The sequence below is a fragment of the Pteropus medius genome, unplaced genomic scaffold, assembly GCF_902729225.1.
Source record: "Pteropus medius unplaced genomic scaffold, Ma_sr-lr_union100, whole genome shotgun sequence".
Taxonomy (NCBI): domain Eukaryota; kingdom Metazoa; phylum Chordata; class Mammalia; order Chiroptera; family Pteropodidae; genus Pteropus; species Pteropus medius.
The window spans coordinates 46,229,647-46,249,985 of NW_024344378.1; the positions used below are offsets into that span (position 1 = coordinate 46,229,647).

A 20,339-nucleotide genomic window follows, 5' to 3' on the forward strand; every position below is an offset into this window, starting at 1 on the left:
TGATTAATTAGTATGACGAGACAAGAGTGAAAAAGGATGACAGTATGACTGGCTTAGACTACTGGGTGGCTTGTATGTCATTAACCAAGAGATTAAATAGATGGAAAAGGTTTGAGAAATAAAATTAGTTCAGAAAGGACATGTTGAATTCAAGGGGTCAACAGCACATTCAGATGAAAAAGTTCAGGGGATAGTAGGAAATATGAATCTAAAGCTTAGAAGAGAGGAGTTAAAGCTGGGAGTCATTAGCATAAGAGTGGTTAGCTGCAAAGAGCCTGAAATGCAGTTGCCCAAATTAAACTGAAGGTTGAGAAGGGTAAAAAAAAAGGGTGGAAAGCAGTTGAACGAAAAGAGAAAGGAAGCAGTGACAGAGGAGGTGGCACCACAACATCAAGAAGAAAACGTCCAAAGTAATAAAAACAGGAAAAAATTTGGCAAGACCCAGTCAATATGTTGTCACACATGATGTAAAGCAGAAGTTTCATTCCCTATCTCCACAGATTACACTGATTACACAGTGCTTCAAATTTTAGCTTTATCATAATCTTTTATTCTTACAGTCCTGTGAGTTCTATAAAGGTATTTGCCCAGATCATTTAAATGACTGAGTTTAAATGAGTTTTTCTATTAAATCATAACTAATATGTCCTCTTACAACAAAAGTGAATTCAGTTTACCAAAGCACACCCTATACAGCTTGAGGTTTCCATATCTTTTTATGCTGGCTTAGCTACTTTCAGAGTATTTGCTTTATGTGGAGCTACTCAGAGTGTTTATTGAAGTATATGTGCTGACACTCCAGAAGCTGAGTCCATATGCGCTGGTCACCGATAGGGCAAGTGAGGGCAGCAGCCTTGCACATTCTCATTTAGGCTTTACCAGTCTCTCAGGTAAAATCCTTCCAAGAGTAGTTCTGTAAGCCTATTCGATCTCCATCTGCTGATCATGTCAAAGCATTTAAGATAAACAAGCAGAAAAAAACAGTTTGCTTTAAGTGAAACATGCTACACAGGAATATACCATTAGGCAATTCTCTTGTACTTCCCTGTCTCCCCTTAAATGTAGGTTTCAGAATAATTTTGAAATCTTGCTGTTCGGGAAAGCTTTAAGGTGCCTTGGGTTTATGCTAACTCACAACCTATTTCCATAGAAAGGTACCGAGAAGGAATTCTTTTGCATTGCAGGCTACTCATAAACAGTGAAGCTTTCTCCTCCCTATCTTAACAGCGTAACCTATTTTCTGTACAATGATTTCTGAAATGATCTTAACATATATTATAACTGATTCAAACAATAAGATTCTATGCAAAATTCATTACTATACAGCTTTTACTTAGAATTCCATGACAATCTTTGCTACTAGTAAATGGAGACACATTTGGGTCTATTCTACTTAAGAATACATTTTTATATTATTCTATCATTAACAATAATGACAACAACTCTAGACTGTTCCTCTGAAGCACAGATTTTTCTACTTTAGTAATAAGAAAAAAAGCATCTTTTTCTATGTGTAGTAAATCAAATAATCACATAGCAACAACACTAGCTGTCTCAAGAATTTCACGGCTGTTTCAGTTACTGTTCTTTAATAGAAAATGTACAAACCTAGGGCTCTAATTCTGTCTCTTCCAACAACATCGTGAGTCATTATGTCTTAAATTCTTTTTTGGTAGTACTGACGGAATGAACTAAAAAAAATGAATGTTAGATTCTAAACAAGTTTCTTATTTTCTGTTGGTCTGATTCTCTATCATTGAATTCCTAACTGCACCATTCCTGTTTAAAAACGACACTATAGGACAAATGAGGTAATCAACATGCACTATTAGAGAACTCTGAGTTAGAAAAACTTTAGAATACAATGAACTTCTAGTCAATGAACCTGTCTACTGAATTTATAAGAATGATCACATGCCTCTAATTATTTCTGAGAGGGAGATCACCACTTCTGAGGTCTAACCATTGTTGTCTATATTAATTAAGCTTTTTTCTCGTGCAGAACCCAAATCTAATCCTGTGTAGTTCCTACAAAATGTCATAGTTTAATTTTCTAAAGAAATAGAACATATATCTGCTTTCTCACTTACTCGATGACCCTCTGAATACATAAAAACATATTACCATGCCTCTACTAGGTTTCTCAGAGGTTACTTCCAGAATGTCAACATCCGAATAGCTCTCCGCTGTACTTTATCTAGGTACTTTAGATGGTCAATGTCTTCCATGAACATAGTATCCTAAATGTAGTCAATTCTGGAATGAGTTATCCTTTCTAGAAACAATAGAACTGCTTCTCTGCAGACTAATGTAGTAGAATTATTCTTATATGAGGGCTTTAGTATCTTGCTTTCTATATAACATTAGGCTTAAAAAAAGGGGAAGAAAAACTTATACGATTCGATTTTAAAAAAGTGCCTCTTCCTCAATTCTTCCGAATTCTTCAAAGTATGATGGCTAGTTACAGTCTGGAAGAAATCTTTCTACACTACACATAGTGTGGAGGGAAAAGTTTAGTTAGCAGACATTTGGTTCTGTCCAAAACCTCCGCAGAGACATTTGGTCCAGGCTGACCCATGCACCACTATGAGCTAGGCTATTGAGGCAAGAAGGGTTATTATTGGCAATATAGCCAAAACACAATTACTAAAAAACATGATAGTATTTTTAATCCTGTAAACCAAAAGTAGAAATAAACATTACAGGCTCTTTGAAACCAGGAAAGTTTTCTAAGTGTGAACATTTTGGACAGGAACAAATGTCCTCCAAGGAAAAGTTCTTATGGTATGATGTGCTGTAGTTGTGCTACACTATTTCCTTGGAATGATTTAGCTTCAGAAGAAGGGCACTACACAAAATGAAGACATAAAAATTATTTTAAACACACGTAAGCGACAGCAGATCAATTTTCTTTTCACTGACCTAGTTACCTTGTAAGTCTGATTTCATTTCTGTTAGTAACTATTTTACAGGGACTCTTAGATAATTTGTTAGCTTTTTTAGCATTTTCTAATAGTTTCATGATAAGTACCATATTAACACTATGGCTAATAAAAAGGGCTGCAAATGTTTGGAAAAAGAGACTTAAAAATGATAAAAGATAAGCACAAAGTCAAGAAATATTTCTTTTTATAAAGCTATATACTTTATATTTGAGTTTTATACACAGTTAACTGTGTACAAAGGCATATTTATGTGAAATAAGACAGAATGTGAATAATCGCAGTGGCTCAAAAATTTAACTATTACAGTTTCTGCTTCAACTCAGAAGTCCTATACTCAGTCTAGAATTATCTACTGACCAAAATATCCACTATTAATCTTGCCACCTGAAGTCAATGGAGACAACAGGATTAACAGGATTTCATAGTTATGAAATCTGCCCTGAAATATGGCAAATAATTATTCCTGAAATGCAAGATCTAGAATTAGCAAATAAAATCTACATGAACTATAATTGGTTATAGAAAGCAGTGCTATAAAATAAAGTTAAAATCAAGTTTTTGGTTGGTTGTATTAGAATTACAATTTAAAACACTGTAATTTCTTTGACTATACAACTAATTTTAGTTTCTTATCACTTAGTGATTTAATATGCTCAAAGAAGTTTAAATTAATTAGACTGTTTCCTGAATATATTTTCCATGGTTGTGCAACTGTATGCTCCCATTAAACTGTACTACAAGGAGACCAAACTATGTAATATGAAATAGTGAACATTCTACCACTTAAAATATCTAGTTTCCCACATGATATGCAATTCGAAGTGAAAAAATGATAAAAATTTTTCATTGCTAACTTTTGGAACGCAAAAAGGAAAAGAGAATAAAACAATATGAAATAGCTGAAGTTTGTGATATGTAAATACATCAATCTAGTTCTTCTTAGCTTTGCTCTTTTAACATAGAATAGAAAAAAAATTCCCCTCATGAAATTATGCCAAGGATAAAGGAAAGGAATCCTCAACTATCCAGAAGGAAAAAAAAATTAGTTATCATAAAGAATACTACAGAGCAAGTTCTATAGAATCTTGAGGGAAAACAAATGTAATCTAAGGATTACATACAAATGAAGTCACTATTTACCTATATTAGCTACAGAAGATATTTGCAGACATGCAAGGACTTTGCAATTATATAATCCACACACCCATCCTAATAAAAGTCCACACAAAAGAGTAACAAAAGTCTTGATTAAGGCTTGGTAAATTATGACCTCTGGCTAGCCATTTGTTTATGTATTGGCCTGGCTGATTTTGAACCACAAAGGCATAGTTGAATAGCTATGAAAGAGATCTTATGGCCTGAAAGCCTAAAATACTTATGTTGCCCTTTAAGAAAAAGTTTGTCAACCCCTGGTTGAGGAACTTATTCAGCCAACAACAACAAAAATCAATCAAAATAAAGAAATAAAGACAGGAAAGATAAATTAGTAAGTGACCAATAAAATCACTCAGAACAGAGTTAAGCTTAAATAATGGTTATTATTACAATATATCATGGCATCTGGTATTTATTAAATGTTTATTATACATCTGGCACTTTATATAAATTATTTAATCCTCTCAATCACTATGTGCCATTGTAGTATAATAACTATCCAGTTAAAAAAAAAGAGAAACTAAGGTATACATAGTATAGTGTGTCCAGGGTCACAGTGACAGGATTCCAATCCAAGCAATCTACTCTTAGCTATTATAACAAAATGGTTATAAAATAATGAAGTATGAGAAATACTCCTTGAAAGAGAAAATATAGAATATAAAATTATTATAAAATAATTACTTGGAATGAAAAAATACCAGATTATTAAAATTATAAAAAATAAGTGGAGAGAAGACAGTAAAAGAAAGGAAAGAAATTATATAATCCACTTATTATGCTGAGTGAAATAAATCTGACAGAGAAAGATAAATAGCATATGATTTCACTTATATGCGGAATCTAAGGAACACAAAGAACAAACTAATCAAAAACAGACTCACAAATATAGAGGACAATCAGGTGACGGCCAGAGGGGAGGGGGGTTGGGGGGCTGGGAGAATGGGGTAAAGGGTTAAAGAAGTACAAATTAGTAGTTGATAGATGGTCACTGGGTTGGGGAGCATGGCATAGTGAATGCAGTTAGCATTAATGTGCTGGCTAGGTGGAGAGCCAGAGGAGAGAAAGAGCAATTAGGGGGATCATTTTATAAACTATATAAATGTCTAACCAGTGTACTATATACTTGAAACTAATAAAATAAGATTAAAAATTTTAAAAAGCATAAAAAATGCTAAATCTCTGAACTTTCAATAGAAGACATTTAAAGAAATGAATGACTTCATCCTTGATAGAAAAGCCATGCCGCTTCCCAACCCCACAGATATACACACACACATTTATTTCAAATGTTACCACTAATAGGACAGCACTGAAATTACTTGAGTGAAAAACTCAATGAATAAAGCAAAAGCTTAAAAAAAAAAATGGCCAGAAAGCACAGAAGATATAATATGAGGTAACACAAGACTAAATCAATCACAACAAAATTAAAAATAACCTAAAGTCCTTTATTAAAAGACAAATGCTCTCAGATTGAATGAAATTATGTTAGATATAAGAAATATATCAAAAAATAACACAGAAAGAAAAGAGAAGATACAAGAAAACTAAAATGGGAAGAAAGCAGAGATGTAATATTATTATGAGACAGAAATGAACTAAAAGTAGGATTATTAAGAACAAATATTATTTTCATATTACTAATAGGCACCGTCTATAAAGAAGATCTAATATATATCTTTTTGTACAGGACAACATTGCATCAAAATATATAACAGATAGATATAAAGGAGAAATTTTTAAAAATCACCATATCAGTCTTTGACATATTTTGCAGAAAATTTAATGAAGCCATGGAGACTTTATATAATACAAACCACAAGTTCAATTTAATAGATACGTATTGAACACTGCTTTCTGATAAACAGAGACTACATATATTTTTTAAACGTTCAAGGGAATTCTGAAAGACTGATTATATATCAGTCCACGCACACACACATACACACACAAACACACAAAAAACAAACACAAGTAAAAGAAGAAATTGCAAGTATGGCATTTTAATGACATGATGCAATAAAACTAGGTCAAAGGAAAAAAATCACCTTGCTCATCAGGCTAGATACTGAAAAAGCATCTGACAAAATTTAAAAATTTTCTTACTATACTTTTTTTTCCCCTCTGAGAAACAGAAAAGAGACTTCTTCAATATGGTAAGTAATATTTATCTGAAACCAAGATTCACAATATAAATTGAAAAATGCCAAAAACATTAATTTTAACATAATAAAGGAAGATGCTCACTATTACTGGTATTATTCTAAAAGTTCTAGCTAAAGCAAAAAAATAAAATAAAATAAAGCATACATGGAGAAAAGAAAAAATTATCATTATTTGAAGATTATATAAATGTCTTCCTAAAAACGCCAAGAAAATGAACAAAAAACTCAGAACTACTAGTAACATGTTCAATTATAAAATAAATATGTAAGATACTTATAAACTGGGAAACTAAAATAATTAAATGTCCCACAGCATTTTCCTAATAATTCCTCTTCCCTTTTGGCCTATAGTTTCTATGGACCAAATAAAATGTTTTATGAGGAAAGATCAAAATATGCCTAAATTTATCATGAATGAATGGAGGAAAGAAGGAATTAGGATTTGAGACAAGCTCAAGCCCAAGTCTATAAGAGATGAAAAGATCTATTCTCCACATGCATAATCAATTAGTCTTTTTGAAATTACAAACTTAAAAATAAAAACCAACATTTATTGAGGGCTTATCACACATCAGAAACTGTTCCAAGTAACTAATAAGTTACTCATGATAAGTTAGTACTCATTTAAAAACCCTATAAAGTAGGCACTAGTAGTATTATCATGCTACAGATGAAGAAACTGAGGCTTGCATAGCTAGTAAATGGTAGAGCTGTAATCTTAATCCTAGTGGTATGGATCCAGAGTCCACTGGGATAAACAGCTGTCAGGATGAAAGCCAGCAGACTGAATTAACTAGAAAGGGGTGCCTTTTGCTATAAAGGGTACTATAAGACTGGATAGCTCATAACTTTCCTAAGTCTCTTGAACATAAAATTCATTTTTATATTTAAAATCTAAATATAATTTTTAAAATTAAAAATGAAATTCTCTAGAAAAAAGGAGGCAAGAATTGTTAGAGTAAATGATTATAACTGTGACCACAATCAAGATATAAGATATGCTTAAATGACTGGTTTGAAGAACAGAAGATACATGACTAATTGAGAAACTGCAGCCACTTTTGGCTGAAGTGGCGGAGTATATAAATGCAACTGGGAAGTCTTCTCTCCTATGTCTTTTGGGAAAAAAAGCTCATCAGAAATATTGGGTGGAACAATTTTAGAAGCTGAAGAAGGTTGACTTCTTTTGATTTAGTATACAAAGCTGTTTTTAGTCCTTATTAAATGGTACGTGTACGGAAGGAAGGACAAAATAGTGGGAATGGAAGACTACTTTGGGGGGAATAATACTCATTCACACATAAAAGATATACTTTTAAAGTATACTGATCATTATTTATATGCCTCCATTAGACTGCAGCTGCTCTGCATACATATGTACATATATGTATGTGTTTATATATATTACTTGTTGACCAAGATGAAGGTGAAAGAACCAAAGGAAAAGATAAATCTTTATGTAAAGATTGCATAATTGCTCTAGTTAGGATTTTCAGTACTATGCTGAATAAGAGTGGTCAGATTGGGTACCCTTGTCTTGTTCCTGATCTTTGGAGAAAGTTTTGAACCATTCGCTGTTAAGATGTTAGCTATGGGTTTGTCATATGTGGCCTTTATTATGTTAAGATATATTCCTTCTATCCCCAATTTGTTGCATTTTTATCATGGAAGGATGTTGAATTTTGCCAAATACTTTTTATGCATCTATTGAGATGATCGTGATTTTTCTCTTTCATTCTGTTAATGTGGTAAATCGCACTGATTTGCATATGTTGAACCATCCTTTCAACCCAAGCATAACTCCCACTTAATCATGGTATGTTCCCTTTAATGTGCTGCTGAATTTGGTTTGCTAATATTCTGCTGAGAACTTTTTGCAAATATATTCATCAGGGACATCAGCCTGTAGTTGTTGTTTTTTTTTCTTGTAGTATCTTTAACTGGCTTTGTCCTCCTGTGGCTGCACCATCTCCCCACAGGTGTGCACATGGTAGTGGAAGCTGGTGACGGTAGTTGGGCCAGCCGCATGCAGGTGGACAGTTGGAGAGGAGAGCTGCAGGTGAGCCTAGTAGTGCAAGCCAGTGACAGGACATAGGGACAAATCTGGGCCCGCAAGCAGCCGTGAGGACCTTGGCTACTTGCGTGCACTTCCATGGCTTCAGGGTCTTGCCATGGGTGTGCAAACAGCAATGGAAGTCAGTGACAGGCATCGGGCTGGCGGCGTGCAGAAGAGCACAGCTAGAGAGGGGTTAGCCCTGAGCACACACAGCTGTGAGAGTCAGCTTCAAGGGTCTAGGCTGGAGTCCTGCATCTGTGCAGCCTAAGAGTTCTAGGCTGGCTGCCAGTCAGGATCCCAGGCTTCAGCAGGGTGGCGGGTGGAGAGGAACTCAGGCAGCTGGCTTCAGTGGATGCAAATATCTGTTGGGCAAAAACTGAAGAAATCTGCAGGGGGTCTGTGGTGGCTGTGCTGGCCTTTGGATTCTTCAGTGGCAAAATCCTCTGGGGTTTTCTACAGAGCAGGTCAGTGGAAATCTCAGTTGCTCCCACTGTGTGACTGATATTGGTATTCCCTGCTTTTCTTCATTCTTCCATATGATCTCTACATGTCTCAGCTTTGCTGGGGTGAAACTGAAGCAATTCCTTTGTGCAGTGCTCTGAAAGGCTGGAGAAGCTAGTTGTCCACTCCACTCTTCCTTTTCTGGTGAGGAGAATCCTTCCTAGATGTGGAATTCCCTCTTGGTGCTGAGCAATAATGGCCTGGGGGATAGCATGATGCAGGCAAATGGAGCTATTCTTCCTCTTCTGTTTTGTGCAGTTATTCTTGTTTTTTGTTCCACTGTGTTGCTAAAGTTTCTTGACTGGACTCCAGAGCTCTCCCAGAGCTATTTTTGTTTGTGGATAGCTGTCTAATTGAAGATCTTTGTGGAGGAATGGAGGCTGGGGTCTCCTACTCTGTCATCTTGGCAACGACAGCAGGAAGTGGGACCCCAGCTCTGGTGAATCTGCTTCACAGTCTCCATTCATATTTAAAGAAGCTTCTGAGAATTTTAACATCAGGTCATATTCCTATTTTCAAAGATCTTATTACACTACTGTATGAACCTCACCATTTAAGGAATCTCATGAATTTACAAGCATTTTCTTGAAAATAGTTCTAGAACTATTATGGAAATTTATTGGTTATTTATAATTTAATGTGAATTCATTTAATCTCAGGATTAAATTTTTTTAACCTAAATTTGTTTTATTGTGAGAAAGGTAATTTTGCTTTTTGGAATGAAGGGTGAGGAGCGACAAATACAGATGTGCTTTTGGTAGTTCAGCAAAATGTTGGCTTTGTAGATCTGAACTAGCTCAGTGGATGAAGAGGCTGATGCTATCAGGAGAGTGGAAGCCCCTCTTTCTAGAAACACCATGTCAACCAGGAAGCTGCCATTGTTACACAGCCTCCTGGATGTCCCTTGCCTCCCATTCCCGTAACTACAGGGAGCATTATGGGGGCAGAGTCTTTTTCCAGGGGCCCTTTCCATGATATGCTCCAGCTGTGTCTGATCTAACTAAGTACATTTTCCTGCTAAATGGTGTAAGGATGGGGACTGGGTAAATTTGCTGCCTTTCTGCCTGTAGTTTCCCCTACCAGACCATATCTTAGATTACATTTAGACAACACAGAAGCAGTAGAGCATACACATGTCTGTACTACCTTTGTACAACAAAGGGGAAAAAGTAAGTTTTTGGATGAAGAAATTTCCTAGAAGGCTGAGAATTTAGTCTACTTTGACATTTCATCAAAGACAAGTCTTTTCTCCTCAGTCTCTATTGGTATGGATCTAAGGGCTTCCTTCTATTAGTGGACAGAACCCAGGGAAGAAGGAAGAGAAGGAAGCCCTATGTGTCTAACTAATGTTCCACTATTGGAAAGCCTAGGGGGCCAAGCACAAAACAGAGCCATGAGCAGGGTTAGTCCTTTAAAAGGCCAGGGAAGGATTTCCTGATGAATTTAGCATAATTCAAGAAGACAGATGACCCCACATCTGTGAGAACGATGCTGTTAGGATACATATTTTGATATTAGGATAAAATATTTGGATATTTTCATCTCTAGGTGCTGAAACAAAATGAGTTCTGTACTATTTTGCAGTAACTCCTAACATATGATTATTCTAAGTCTGTAAAACAATTTCTCTTTATTAGAATCAAATACAGTTAAATGTTACTTTATATATAGCCTATACTTGAAAAGAAACTATTTAAAAAAACATTGCAGTGACTCCTTCTGTGGAGAAATTACCCTTTAATATACCTGTTCTATAAACCTAGATTTTGCATCACTGCTTCTCTTAACATGAGGCATCCAATATCCTTTGTCTCATAAATTTATATTCACCCAGCTTAAAAGCAACTCCGTGACAGGTGAATGACACAGGGAGACAGAAGTTAATTATGTAATTGCCTAGGGACCTCTAGAGTTAAAGTACCAAAATTGGTCCTAGACAACATATTAGATATCCAAAGCCCATGGTGGAATTCTAGGTACATAAATACATTTTAACTGTATTCTAAGTCTCTAGGTTTTTCACTATACGAATCTAAAAACTTTTATTTTATTTATTTTTATTTCTGTACACTGAGATGTCTGCAAAATGAACCTTTAGAAGTCTATAGTACCAGTGAACACAGGCAAGACTGAAAAATAGTTAATTTAAATAATTATTAATTTAATTAACTAAAATTAATTAACTAAAAATAATTAATTTTATGAGGTATAAAAAAAAACTTTCAAAACTATTAAAAAAGCTTAATAAACTATGTCTACCACCCCAAATATCCTTATTATTGTTAATTAGCAATAATTAAGAGTAGCTGTCCTTTTCTTCACTGTGGCTTAAAGAAAAAAGAAAAAATACTAAGTGTAAATAATTCCAGTGCCCACTGATACTCATGTTTTCCTTGAAAGGGATGGTGATGGGGAGAGGACATGGAGCCTTGTAGGTTACTCTAAAGACTTTGGGGGATTCTGAGCAGAGGAATGACGTGATCTTATTTAAATTTAACAAGATCATTCTGGCTGCTGTGTTGAGAATGTATTGTAGAGAAGCAAAGTGAAAGAAAGACGGGTGACCAATTAAGAAGGTATGGAAATAATCCAAGTGAGAGTTGAGAGTTTCTTAAAGAAGGGCAGCAGCAGTTGAGCAGAGTGAAAAAATGGTGGTATTTTGAATTATTTCAAATTAGAGCTGACAGGATTTGCAAACAGATCAGAAATACAAGTATCCAGACTATTTTTTAAATACATATACACAGTCACACACACATTTTTTTCTTTTCCCCAAATGGAATAATGTTTTGACTCATCAATATGTTGTGAACATTTTTCTATGCTAATAAATCTCTGCATTACATAAAGTGCTGTATTGAATTTCGTTACATAGATTTATTGTAACTTGTTTGGCTATCTGTTTGATATTTGAGTTCTTTCTCGTTTATTTTTTGATCACCAATCATTTTATTAGCCTAAACTTGTAGAAATGGAATTGCTGGGCCAAAGGGTAAGCACTTATGATAGTGTTTGTTAAACACTGTTAAGATTCTAAAAAGGTATACCAATAATTTATGCTCTCCCCAATACTATATAGACAATTAAATTTAAGTGTCATTCCAATACTTAATTCTGATGCACAAATGGTTTTAAAAAACACTATAGATTTGGTAGTCAAATGAGAGAAGGAACAATTAGTTGCCCCTTTGAAAGAGGTAATCAACTCTAATTTTTATCTCAGTTTCTTGGAGTCCTTTAGACCTCTGAGTGTGATCTAAGCTTAGGAAAGACTTCATTCACCTCATGTAGTTCTTAGGAACTAAAGTAGTTTGTATAGCAGACCTATGGGGCAAAGCTGCCCAAGATGCAAGGTATAGCCATGATGCCTACACTGTGTATAGCTCCTATACAAACCCATAACCTGTGATTTGCTGGTCTACAGTTAGTCATAGGGTAGCCAGGATCCCATTCAGAAAGGAAGGGGAAGTTAAGGAATTAAGTTGCTATTCTTAACAGCACTTATTGGAAGGATCTGGTTAGAAGATCCATGTTTCTACTCTACCAAATTCTGACCATAAGAAAAACACACTTAGAAATTAAATATATATTCTTAGAACAAACTTCAAATTCAGGATGACTCAATCTTGCTTTTATCTGAAAATCTTAAGACAATGAAAGAAACTACATGAGACAGTTACTGAGCTTATTATCATTACATATCGACTCGACAACGGCTACAAAGAGAGCTCTTTTCTTTATTGCATCTCAGAGTAATTTATTTATTTAATGTCAACTGGCAAAGTTTCCTAAATAATATAAAAAACTACATGTCAAGAACCTGAGTTTAAATACTTCATAAGAAGACTGAAATTTTTCTGAATTCCTTTAGCAAGGCTTCCGTTGTATATTATTCCTTCTAAGTACTGCTTTTCTTTTATTTACATTTTTTTTCTAGAAAATACATTCCAGCCCTGATTCTTAAAAAAAAAAATAAAGATTTATAATTTCACACCTGAAGAAAAGAAACAGCTGATGTTTCCAGTTCATAGTATATAACCTATCTTTGAGCTGTGTATCAGCCTCAGTTACTGATGACCTTCAGAGCTGCCAGAAAGTCTTTCGTTTAAATTGCTCTTTCTTATAGTGTTATTTGACAGCTGTGCTACAGGAAGAATATTCAATGCCAGAGATGTCAAAAAGCTTGGATTCCCCGAGTTCCTGGAGAGAGATTCTAAAAGGAATGCCGGAGCTTTACCCTTGCATTAAGGTCACGTTCTACTTTAGAACTATATTTTCTTCAAATGCACGTTACTATTTTTATGCCCAAATTACACAAACTTGTGTGATAGGCCCCCACCTCTATTTTCAGAGATCTAAAGAAATAATCATCTGCTTGACTTTCATTTCAATCTATGTGGTTTCATTCCATTCCATGTGCTCAATAATAGCCAAAGTGACAGCTTATGCCAAGATACAATTTATTGCATAGATACTTAGAATTACCTGCTTTAATAAAGGGCTTAGATATTTGTTAAATTATACTAAATTGAAGGACCCTCTGTACATGTGACTAGGTTTGGCAGTCACCCACAAGCTATTTGGGTTTTCAGTTTAGTGTCCAAATAAAAAATTCGGCTATTAAAATAATTTTCTACCTTTCATCATGTATATATACGTAGAGAATATTATTTTAAAAGTTTTAAATACTAGCCAGGATACTAAGGGTATTTGGAGCAATATAAAATTTTAGTATGTATACTAAAATAACTTCTGAAAAATGCATAGATATTTATTTAGCAAATATAGATGGAATACTTATTAAGTGCCAGATACTGTGCTGGGTATCTTCTCCAGACGGGGCAGTGATTAGGCAAACCATTTCTTGAAAATCGCTCTTTCTTGGCTTGATTTCCTTTTTGTACTCTTAAGTTCCCTAGTACAAAAAACAAGCATTTTCTGTTCCTAGGTTCTAAACATACCATAGCATTTCTGCTTTCAATTTTTCTGGTGGCTTTTCAAAGATTAATAGTAAATAGTAAGGAAGATGATTAATATTCAACTTTTATAATTGGTTTATTATTGCCTCCTTAAATTATCTAGAATTGTTTCTGTGTTATTAGCCCACAGGGTTACTAACTTTAGTTGGAATGCATATGAAGACAAAGCACAAAATATATATTTCGTAATCATTAATGTCCAAGATCTAGATTCTAAGTTATATTATCATTATCCAGTGAATCTTAGCATTAACAAGAATGATACAAATCAATAAATATGTAACATTCTAGACAAATCTTGACCCTTTTCTGCACCTAGTTATAGGAAAAAACTTGACTTCTATTATAAGATTTAAGACCATTAGCTAATGTTGCAGTTGGTTAGTGCTGAGAATCAAGCCATTAATAATGCTTCTGTATTCTCATGCTTCTGTATTCTCACTCAAATCCTATTAACCTACTTTAAGAATCAGAGGCTCTTTGGAAGTTATTTAATCATAGTAATTATTATGAGTTTTTTTATGTTGCCTCAAAAGAACGTGAATTTATTTGATTCATGAGTACTTATTTAGTAAATACTTAATATTCTAATTAATACAGATACTACATCTCATGTTAAAAATTCTTCAAGTTAATCCACCAAATCTGATCAGAGAGACAGGATATAAAGCAACAGAATTTATGAATTAGGAATAAGGGGGAATACAAATATATGAATTTTGAATTCTAAAAAAACCAAGCTTGTTTGGAAATATATTAATTTAAAAACATATTTCCTTGACTCCACTGGTACTTCAGCTGGTACTTCAGCTGCAACCTGAAGACATCAACAGCTACAGGGACTGTTCTCAATTTAGGAAATAAGTAACAATGTCAAATCTTATGTTTGCTAAACTTCCTTTTGGAGAAAATTTTTTAAAAAAGTTTTATATTCTTGCTTTGTTACCTTGCCACAAGGCTTTGTATACAGTAGATATGTTTGCAGTGAATATATTACAAATTTGTAGTGAACATCATCACAAACCTATGATCTCTGTCATGTAGTTTACATTCTAGGTAATAATGAACAAGATTAAAAAATCAATTACAGATTATTAAATAGTGATAAATGCCAGGGAGAAAAGACAAAGTAGGAAAGAAGTTTAGGAGGGGTGTGTACATGTATGTATGAGACAGTATTTAAAATTTTAGGTTGGCCAAAGAAGGCCTCCATTACCCAAAGCACATACAGAGAAGAATGAGAAATTCATGCCACTGCTTATTATAATCACAAGATACTGCTGCCAAATTGGTTGTTATTCTGGGGGTGTATCCAAGAAATTCTTGCTTAGCTAAAAAAAATCAAACTTCTAAAATGTTTAAAGAAGAATGAACTCTATCTAACAGGGGAAATTATACTGCATAAACATGTTTTAGAAAAGCAGATTTATTTTATTTTTAGGAGAGGTAATTATAAATCGAGAAAGGAAATGAATGATTTACTATATACGGCTGTCAAATTTTATTTTAGACAACATAGTATAGTTTCTAAAGAACTTTGAGGTTCCAAATGTCAATCTATTAGGGCAGAGGATTTGCATTCTCAAAATGATGGCAATTTCTTGAATAACATTGAGTCCATTAATTTTGGAAAAAACAGCTAATCAGAAATATGACAGTCCTGCATTATCTGAGTTATGTTGTTCATGTTGTTCTGGCTGGTTTTCTGTCAGAAATCGCATGGACAGCCCCTACTATCCACCAGAGTAACACATTAATGAATACACTAATGCCCTTCCCCTAGTCCCAAGCCACTCCTTAACAAAGCTTTTGGTTTTAAAACTGCTGCATTTTCTCTTGCAGGCTGATTTGGGAACCATTTAGTACATCTAGACTGTAATGATCTCTTGTAACCCACAAGGAAGTCCATCCACTGAATGCCTCATTTCCTATCATCCTAGCTCCAATTTAGACATGGGAAAGAAATGATCTCAGTGTAATTTATGTGGCACATTTTCCCCATGGCTTGTTAGATAAAGTAGACAATGCATTGTGCAACATTGAGATAGCAAGGATGCTTGACTTGCCCATTATCTACAGAAGAGTTTATGACTAGCCTTTCCACGGTCCAGCCTTAGAGAAAAAAGAAGCACTATGCTGTTATGGCTTGTCATTGCTGAAAGTACAGCAGTAAAACCAAGCAACAGGAAGACTGAGATTCAAGATGGCATAGAAGGTAAAGGCTGTACATGCCTCCTCTAGTAACCACACCAAAATTATAACAAAACTATAGAGCAACCAGTACACAGAGTAGCAAGAGGTCTGGCTAAACAGAAGCCTTACAACTAGGTCACCTCAAAATGGTAGAAGGGGTGGAGATGCAAAATGACCCGGCCCCGCAACCTTGTGCGGCAATTGAGAATCGGGAGGGCTATCTTGGCTGCAGTCACCTCCCTCACCTGAGGAGTGAGGGGTCCTGATCAACAATGGGCTCCTCAGCCCAGGGCCCCAGTGCTAGGAAGAGAAGTCCCCATAACCTCTGGCTGTGAAAACCTGCAGAGTGTGAAGCGGAGTGTGATGGAAGGCTGCAGGAAGCAGAGACCTTCCTCTTACAGGGCCCATGCTGGCCTTACTTGCTAATGGACTTGCTTGCTCTGAGCCCCAGCGCTGGAGCAGCTGCTTGAAAGGTGCCAGGGATAGACAGGGAGGCACTGAGTTGTTAGGCTTCAGGCGAGGGCTGGAGGGGCAGCTGTCTCCTGGAAAAAGGTGTAGACAGAAGCCAAAGTTCCTTTGTCAAGCCACCCCTACTCCTAGCCTGCACAGAGGCACCATCAATTTGGACAGCACACATGTCACTCCACCCAGGATATTCCCTGATTCCCTGAGACTCTGTCTCTCTCAACTTGTGGGCTCACCCAAGCTGCTTCCAGTGATTTATTCCATACAAACGGGCTGTCTTGACTTCTGTGAACTTTCATAAAAGCTCTCCAAAGGTTCACAAAACCCAAAAAGGCAGCATCTGGCCTTGGCATGCCCTGTACCTCTTGCTGAGCAACCCCAAGCCCTGCACTTCTGGCAGCCAGCTTCAGTTTCTGACTTGGCCCCTTGAGGCACTTATAAGCCCAGCATGGGTGGCAGCCATCTTTGGATTGCTTGGTGACTCTTAGCAGGTGGCCCCAGAGGTGTACAGGGTACAGCTGAACTTGGCCTGCAGCTGGATTCCTCTCAGGTCTGTGCTAAGGGGCCCCACAGCACACCTACTACATAGTCACTCTACTAAGACTGGTAGACTTAGGAGCCCTACATAATACGTAGAAACAGACACAGAGAGGCAGCCAAAATGGGGAGACAAAGAAGCATGTCCCACATGAATGAACGGAACAAAACTCCAGACAAAGAACTCAACAAAATGGCAACAAGCAATCTACTAGATGCAGAGTTCCAAACACTGGTTATCACGATGCTCAAGGAATTTAAGGGAAGAGTAGATGAACTCAGTGAGAACTTTAACAAAGAGATAAAAAAACATAAAAATGGAGATGGAGAACATAACAGGAAACCACTCAGAAGAGAAGAATACAATATTTAAGATGAAGAGTACATTAGAGGGAATCAACAGAATAGATGAAGCGGAGGATCGAACATGCAACATAGAAGACAGGGTAGCATTGGACACTAATCAGAACAGCAACAGGAAAAAAGAATCCAAAAAAATGAAGACAGTTTAAGGAGCCTCTAGGATAAGTCAAGCGTAACAACATTCACATCATAAGGGTGCCAGAAGAAGAGAGAGAGCAAGGAACTGAAAACTTATTTGAAGAAATAATAACAGAAAACTTCCCCACCTGGTGAAGGAAATAGACATACAACCCCAGGAAGCACAGACAGTCCCAGACAAGATGAACCCAAAGAGGCCCACACCAAGACGTATCATAATTAAAATACCAAAGGTTAAATTCAAAGGGAGAATCTTAAAAGCAGCAAGAAAAAAGCAATTAGTTACATACCAGGGAACACCCATTAGACTGTCAGTGGATCTCTCAACATAAACTTTGCAGGCCAGAAGGGCTTGGAACAAAATATTAAAGGTGATGAAAACCCAGGACCTACAACCAAGATTATTTTACCCAGCAAAGTTATCATTTCAAATCAAAGGACAGATAAAGAGCTTCTCAGACAAGAAAAGCTAAAGGAGTTCATCGCCACCAAGTTAGTACTACAGGAAATGTTTGGGTGACTTCTTTAAGAAGAAACAAATATGTATCAAAATTCTAAATAAAGAATAGCAATAACTACATATCTATCAACAAATACTTCAAATGAAAAATAATTAAATGCTCCAATCAAAAGATAGGGTGGCTAAATGGATAAGGAAACAAGACCCTTACATAGGCTGTCTATAAGAGATTCACTTCAGATTAAAAGACACACACAGACTAAAAGAGGATGGACAAACATATTTCATGATGGACCTAGAGGGTATTGTGCTGAATGGAGTAAGTCAGATAGAGGAAGACAAATGCCATATAAGCAGACGTATATGTGGAATCTAACGAACAAAATAAAAAACAAACAGAAACAAACTCATAGACGCAAAGAACATTTTGAGGATCACCAGATGGAAGGCGGATAGGGGAGGTCGGTAAAAGTGGGGAAAGGATTTAGAACTAAAAATCTGTAGTTTCAAGTGGTCATGAAGATACAAATTATAGCATACGGAATATGGCCAATAATATTGTCACAATTGTATATGGTGTCAGAAGGGCACTAGATTTATTGGGGTGATTATTTTGTGAGTTATATAGATGTGTATCACTCTACTGTACACCTGAAACTAATATAGTATTATATACCAACTATAACTAAAAAATAAAAAATTATTATTGATTAAAATAAAACCCAAGCAACAGGAGCCCAGATGCTGGGGTTAGCCTGGGTTCAAACCCTGAATCACCTATTTCTTGTGGGATTCAGAGCAAGTTCTTTGTAAGTAACTTTCTGCCTGCCTCAATTTCCTCTTCTGTAAAATGAAGATAATAATAGTACAAACATTATGGGGTTGATGTGAGGAAAATGTATGTTATTTGTAGTCCTCAAAGGAAAGGAAGGAACAGCAAAGAAGTATTTGAAGAAATAATGGCTGAAAATTTTCCCAACTGGATAGAAACCATAAACCCACAGATCCAAAAGTACAAAGAACTTCAAGACAAGAAACATATAGAATACTACGTCAAGGCACACAATAATAGAAATAACAACAACAAAAAACCCCAACAAGAAAACTCCAAAACCCAATTTGCCGAACACTACATCAGTGGTTCTCTATGAGGGATGATTCCTCTCCATGCCTACCTCCTGGGGGACATTTGGCAAATCCTGAAGACATTTTCGGTTGTTGCATCTAGGATGGGGAGAGAGTATAATACTGGTGTCTAGTGGGTAGAGGCTGCGAATGTTGCTAAACATCCTACAACGTACGGACAGCCTCCAGAACAATAAATTATCCTGCCCAAAACATCAACAGTACTAAGGTCGAGAAACAATGAAGGCATATAATAACCAAAATGCTTAAAAACAGTGATAAAGAGAAAATCTTAAAATCATACTCTTATATTTTCTCATTCTTGACAAAAATAGAAAGTATATGACATCGAAATACTAAGCACTTTTCAAAAATCACTATGTTTAAGTTAGGAGTTCAGCTCCGAGAAGTAAACGTGTCAGGACCAGCAGAGCTTCTTGGAGGGGTTTCCAGAACTCAAGGGCCAACATGACCTTTTAATTTTTTTTTACCTGCTTTTAAACGGTTGACTAAGGGAGTTACAAAACGTGCCAGGTATTCTGAAGGTTCTGCTCTGTGGTCCTTCTGACACTTAGAAAGATATGAAATAAAAGTAATAGGACTAAGCAGTGGATACAAGTTAAAATCTCATTTCAGCTCTACATTTCTAGGACTACTTCTATAGTACATATTCCATATCAGTGAAGTTCTCCAAGTTGGTCTATCATTTAATGTAGTACTCTTTCTGCCATATCATGCTTATTTAATGTAAATTCTATCCAAAGTCACAAAAAAGTTTAAAAAATCCCCACCAATTTTGCTGAGGTTTTTAAATGACATGATTTATGAATCTTTTAAAATTAGGTATGAAATAACATGTTATGACAGGATATCAAGAATAAAAACCCAGACAGACTGAATACCTACTAAATAGTAGGCACCAAACTAGGTATTATTTATATTCGTGATCTCCTAATCCTCGAATAAATCATTTTACAGACAAAAGAGATAGACAAGTTCATTGCCCTGCCCCTCATCACAAAGCTAAGAGTTGGTGGGGCTAGGACTTGAACTGAAGCTTTTTTGGAAAACCCATGTCCCACCAAAATAATAACTAACAACACTACACAATTTGAGATCATACATGTGTTTTCAATTAGTTTACTGTTTTGGACTTTCATAACAAATCAATGTATATTTACATTGCTAGAGTATTGGCCCACCATATAAATTTATTCAGACACCTTTGTACCCCAAAGACAGCTGTGGTAAGGC

At 35.7% G+C, this 20,339-nt stretch overlaps 1 protein-coding gene across 6 annotated transcripts in view; it reads right to left on the reverse strand.

Moving 5' to 3' along the window:
* Positions 1-20,339, reverse strand: part of MICU1 (mitochondrial calcium uptake 1) — a 177,588-nt gene that overhangs the window by 75,154 nt on the left and 82,095 nt on the right. The gene's annotated exons all lie outside the window — the stretch shown is intronic.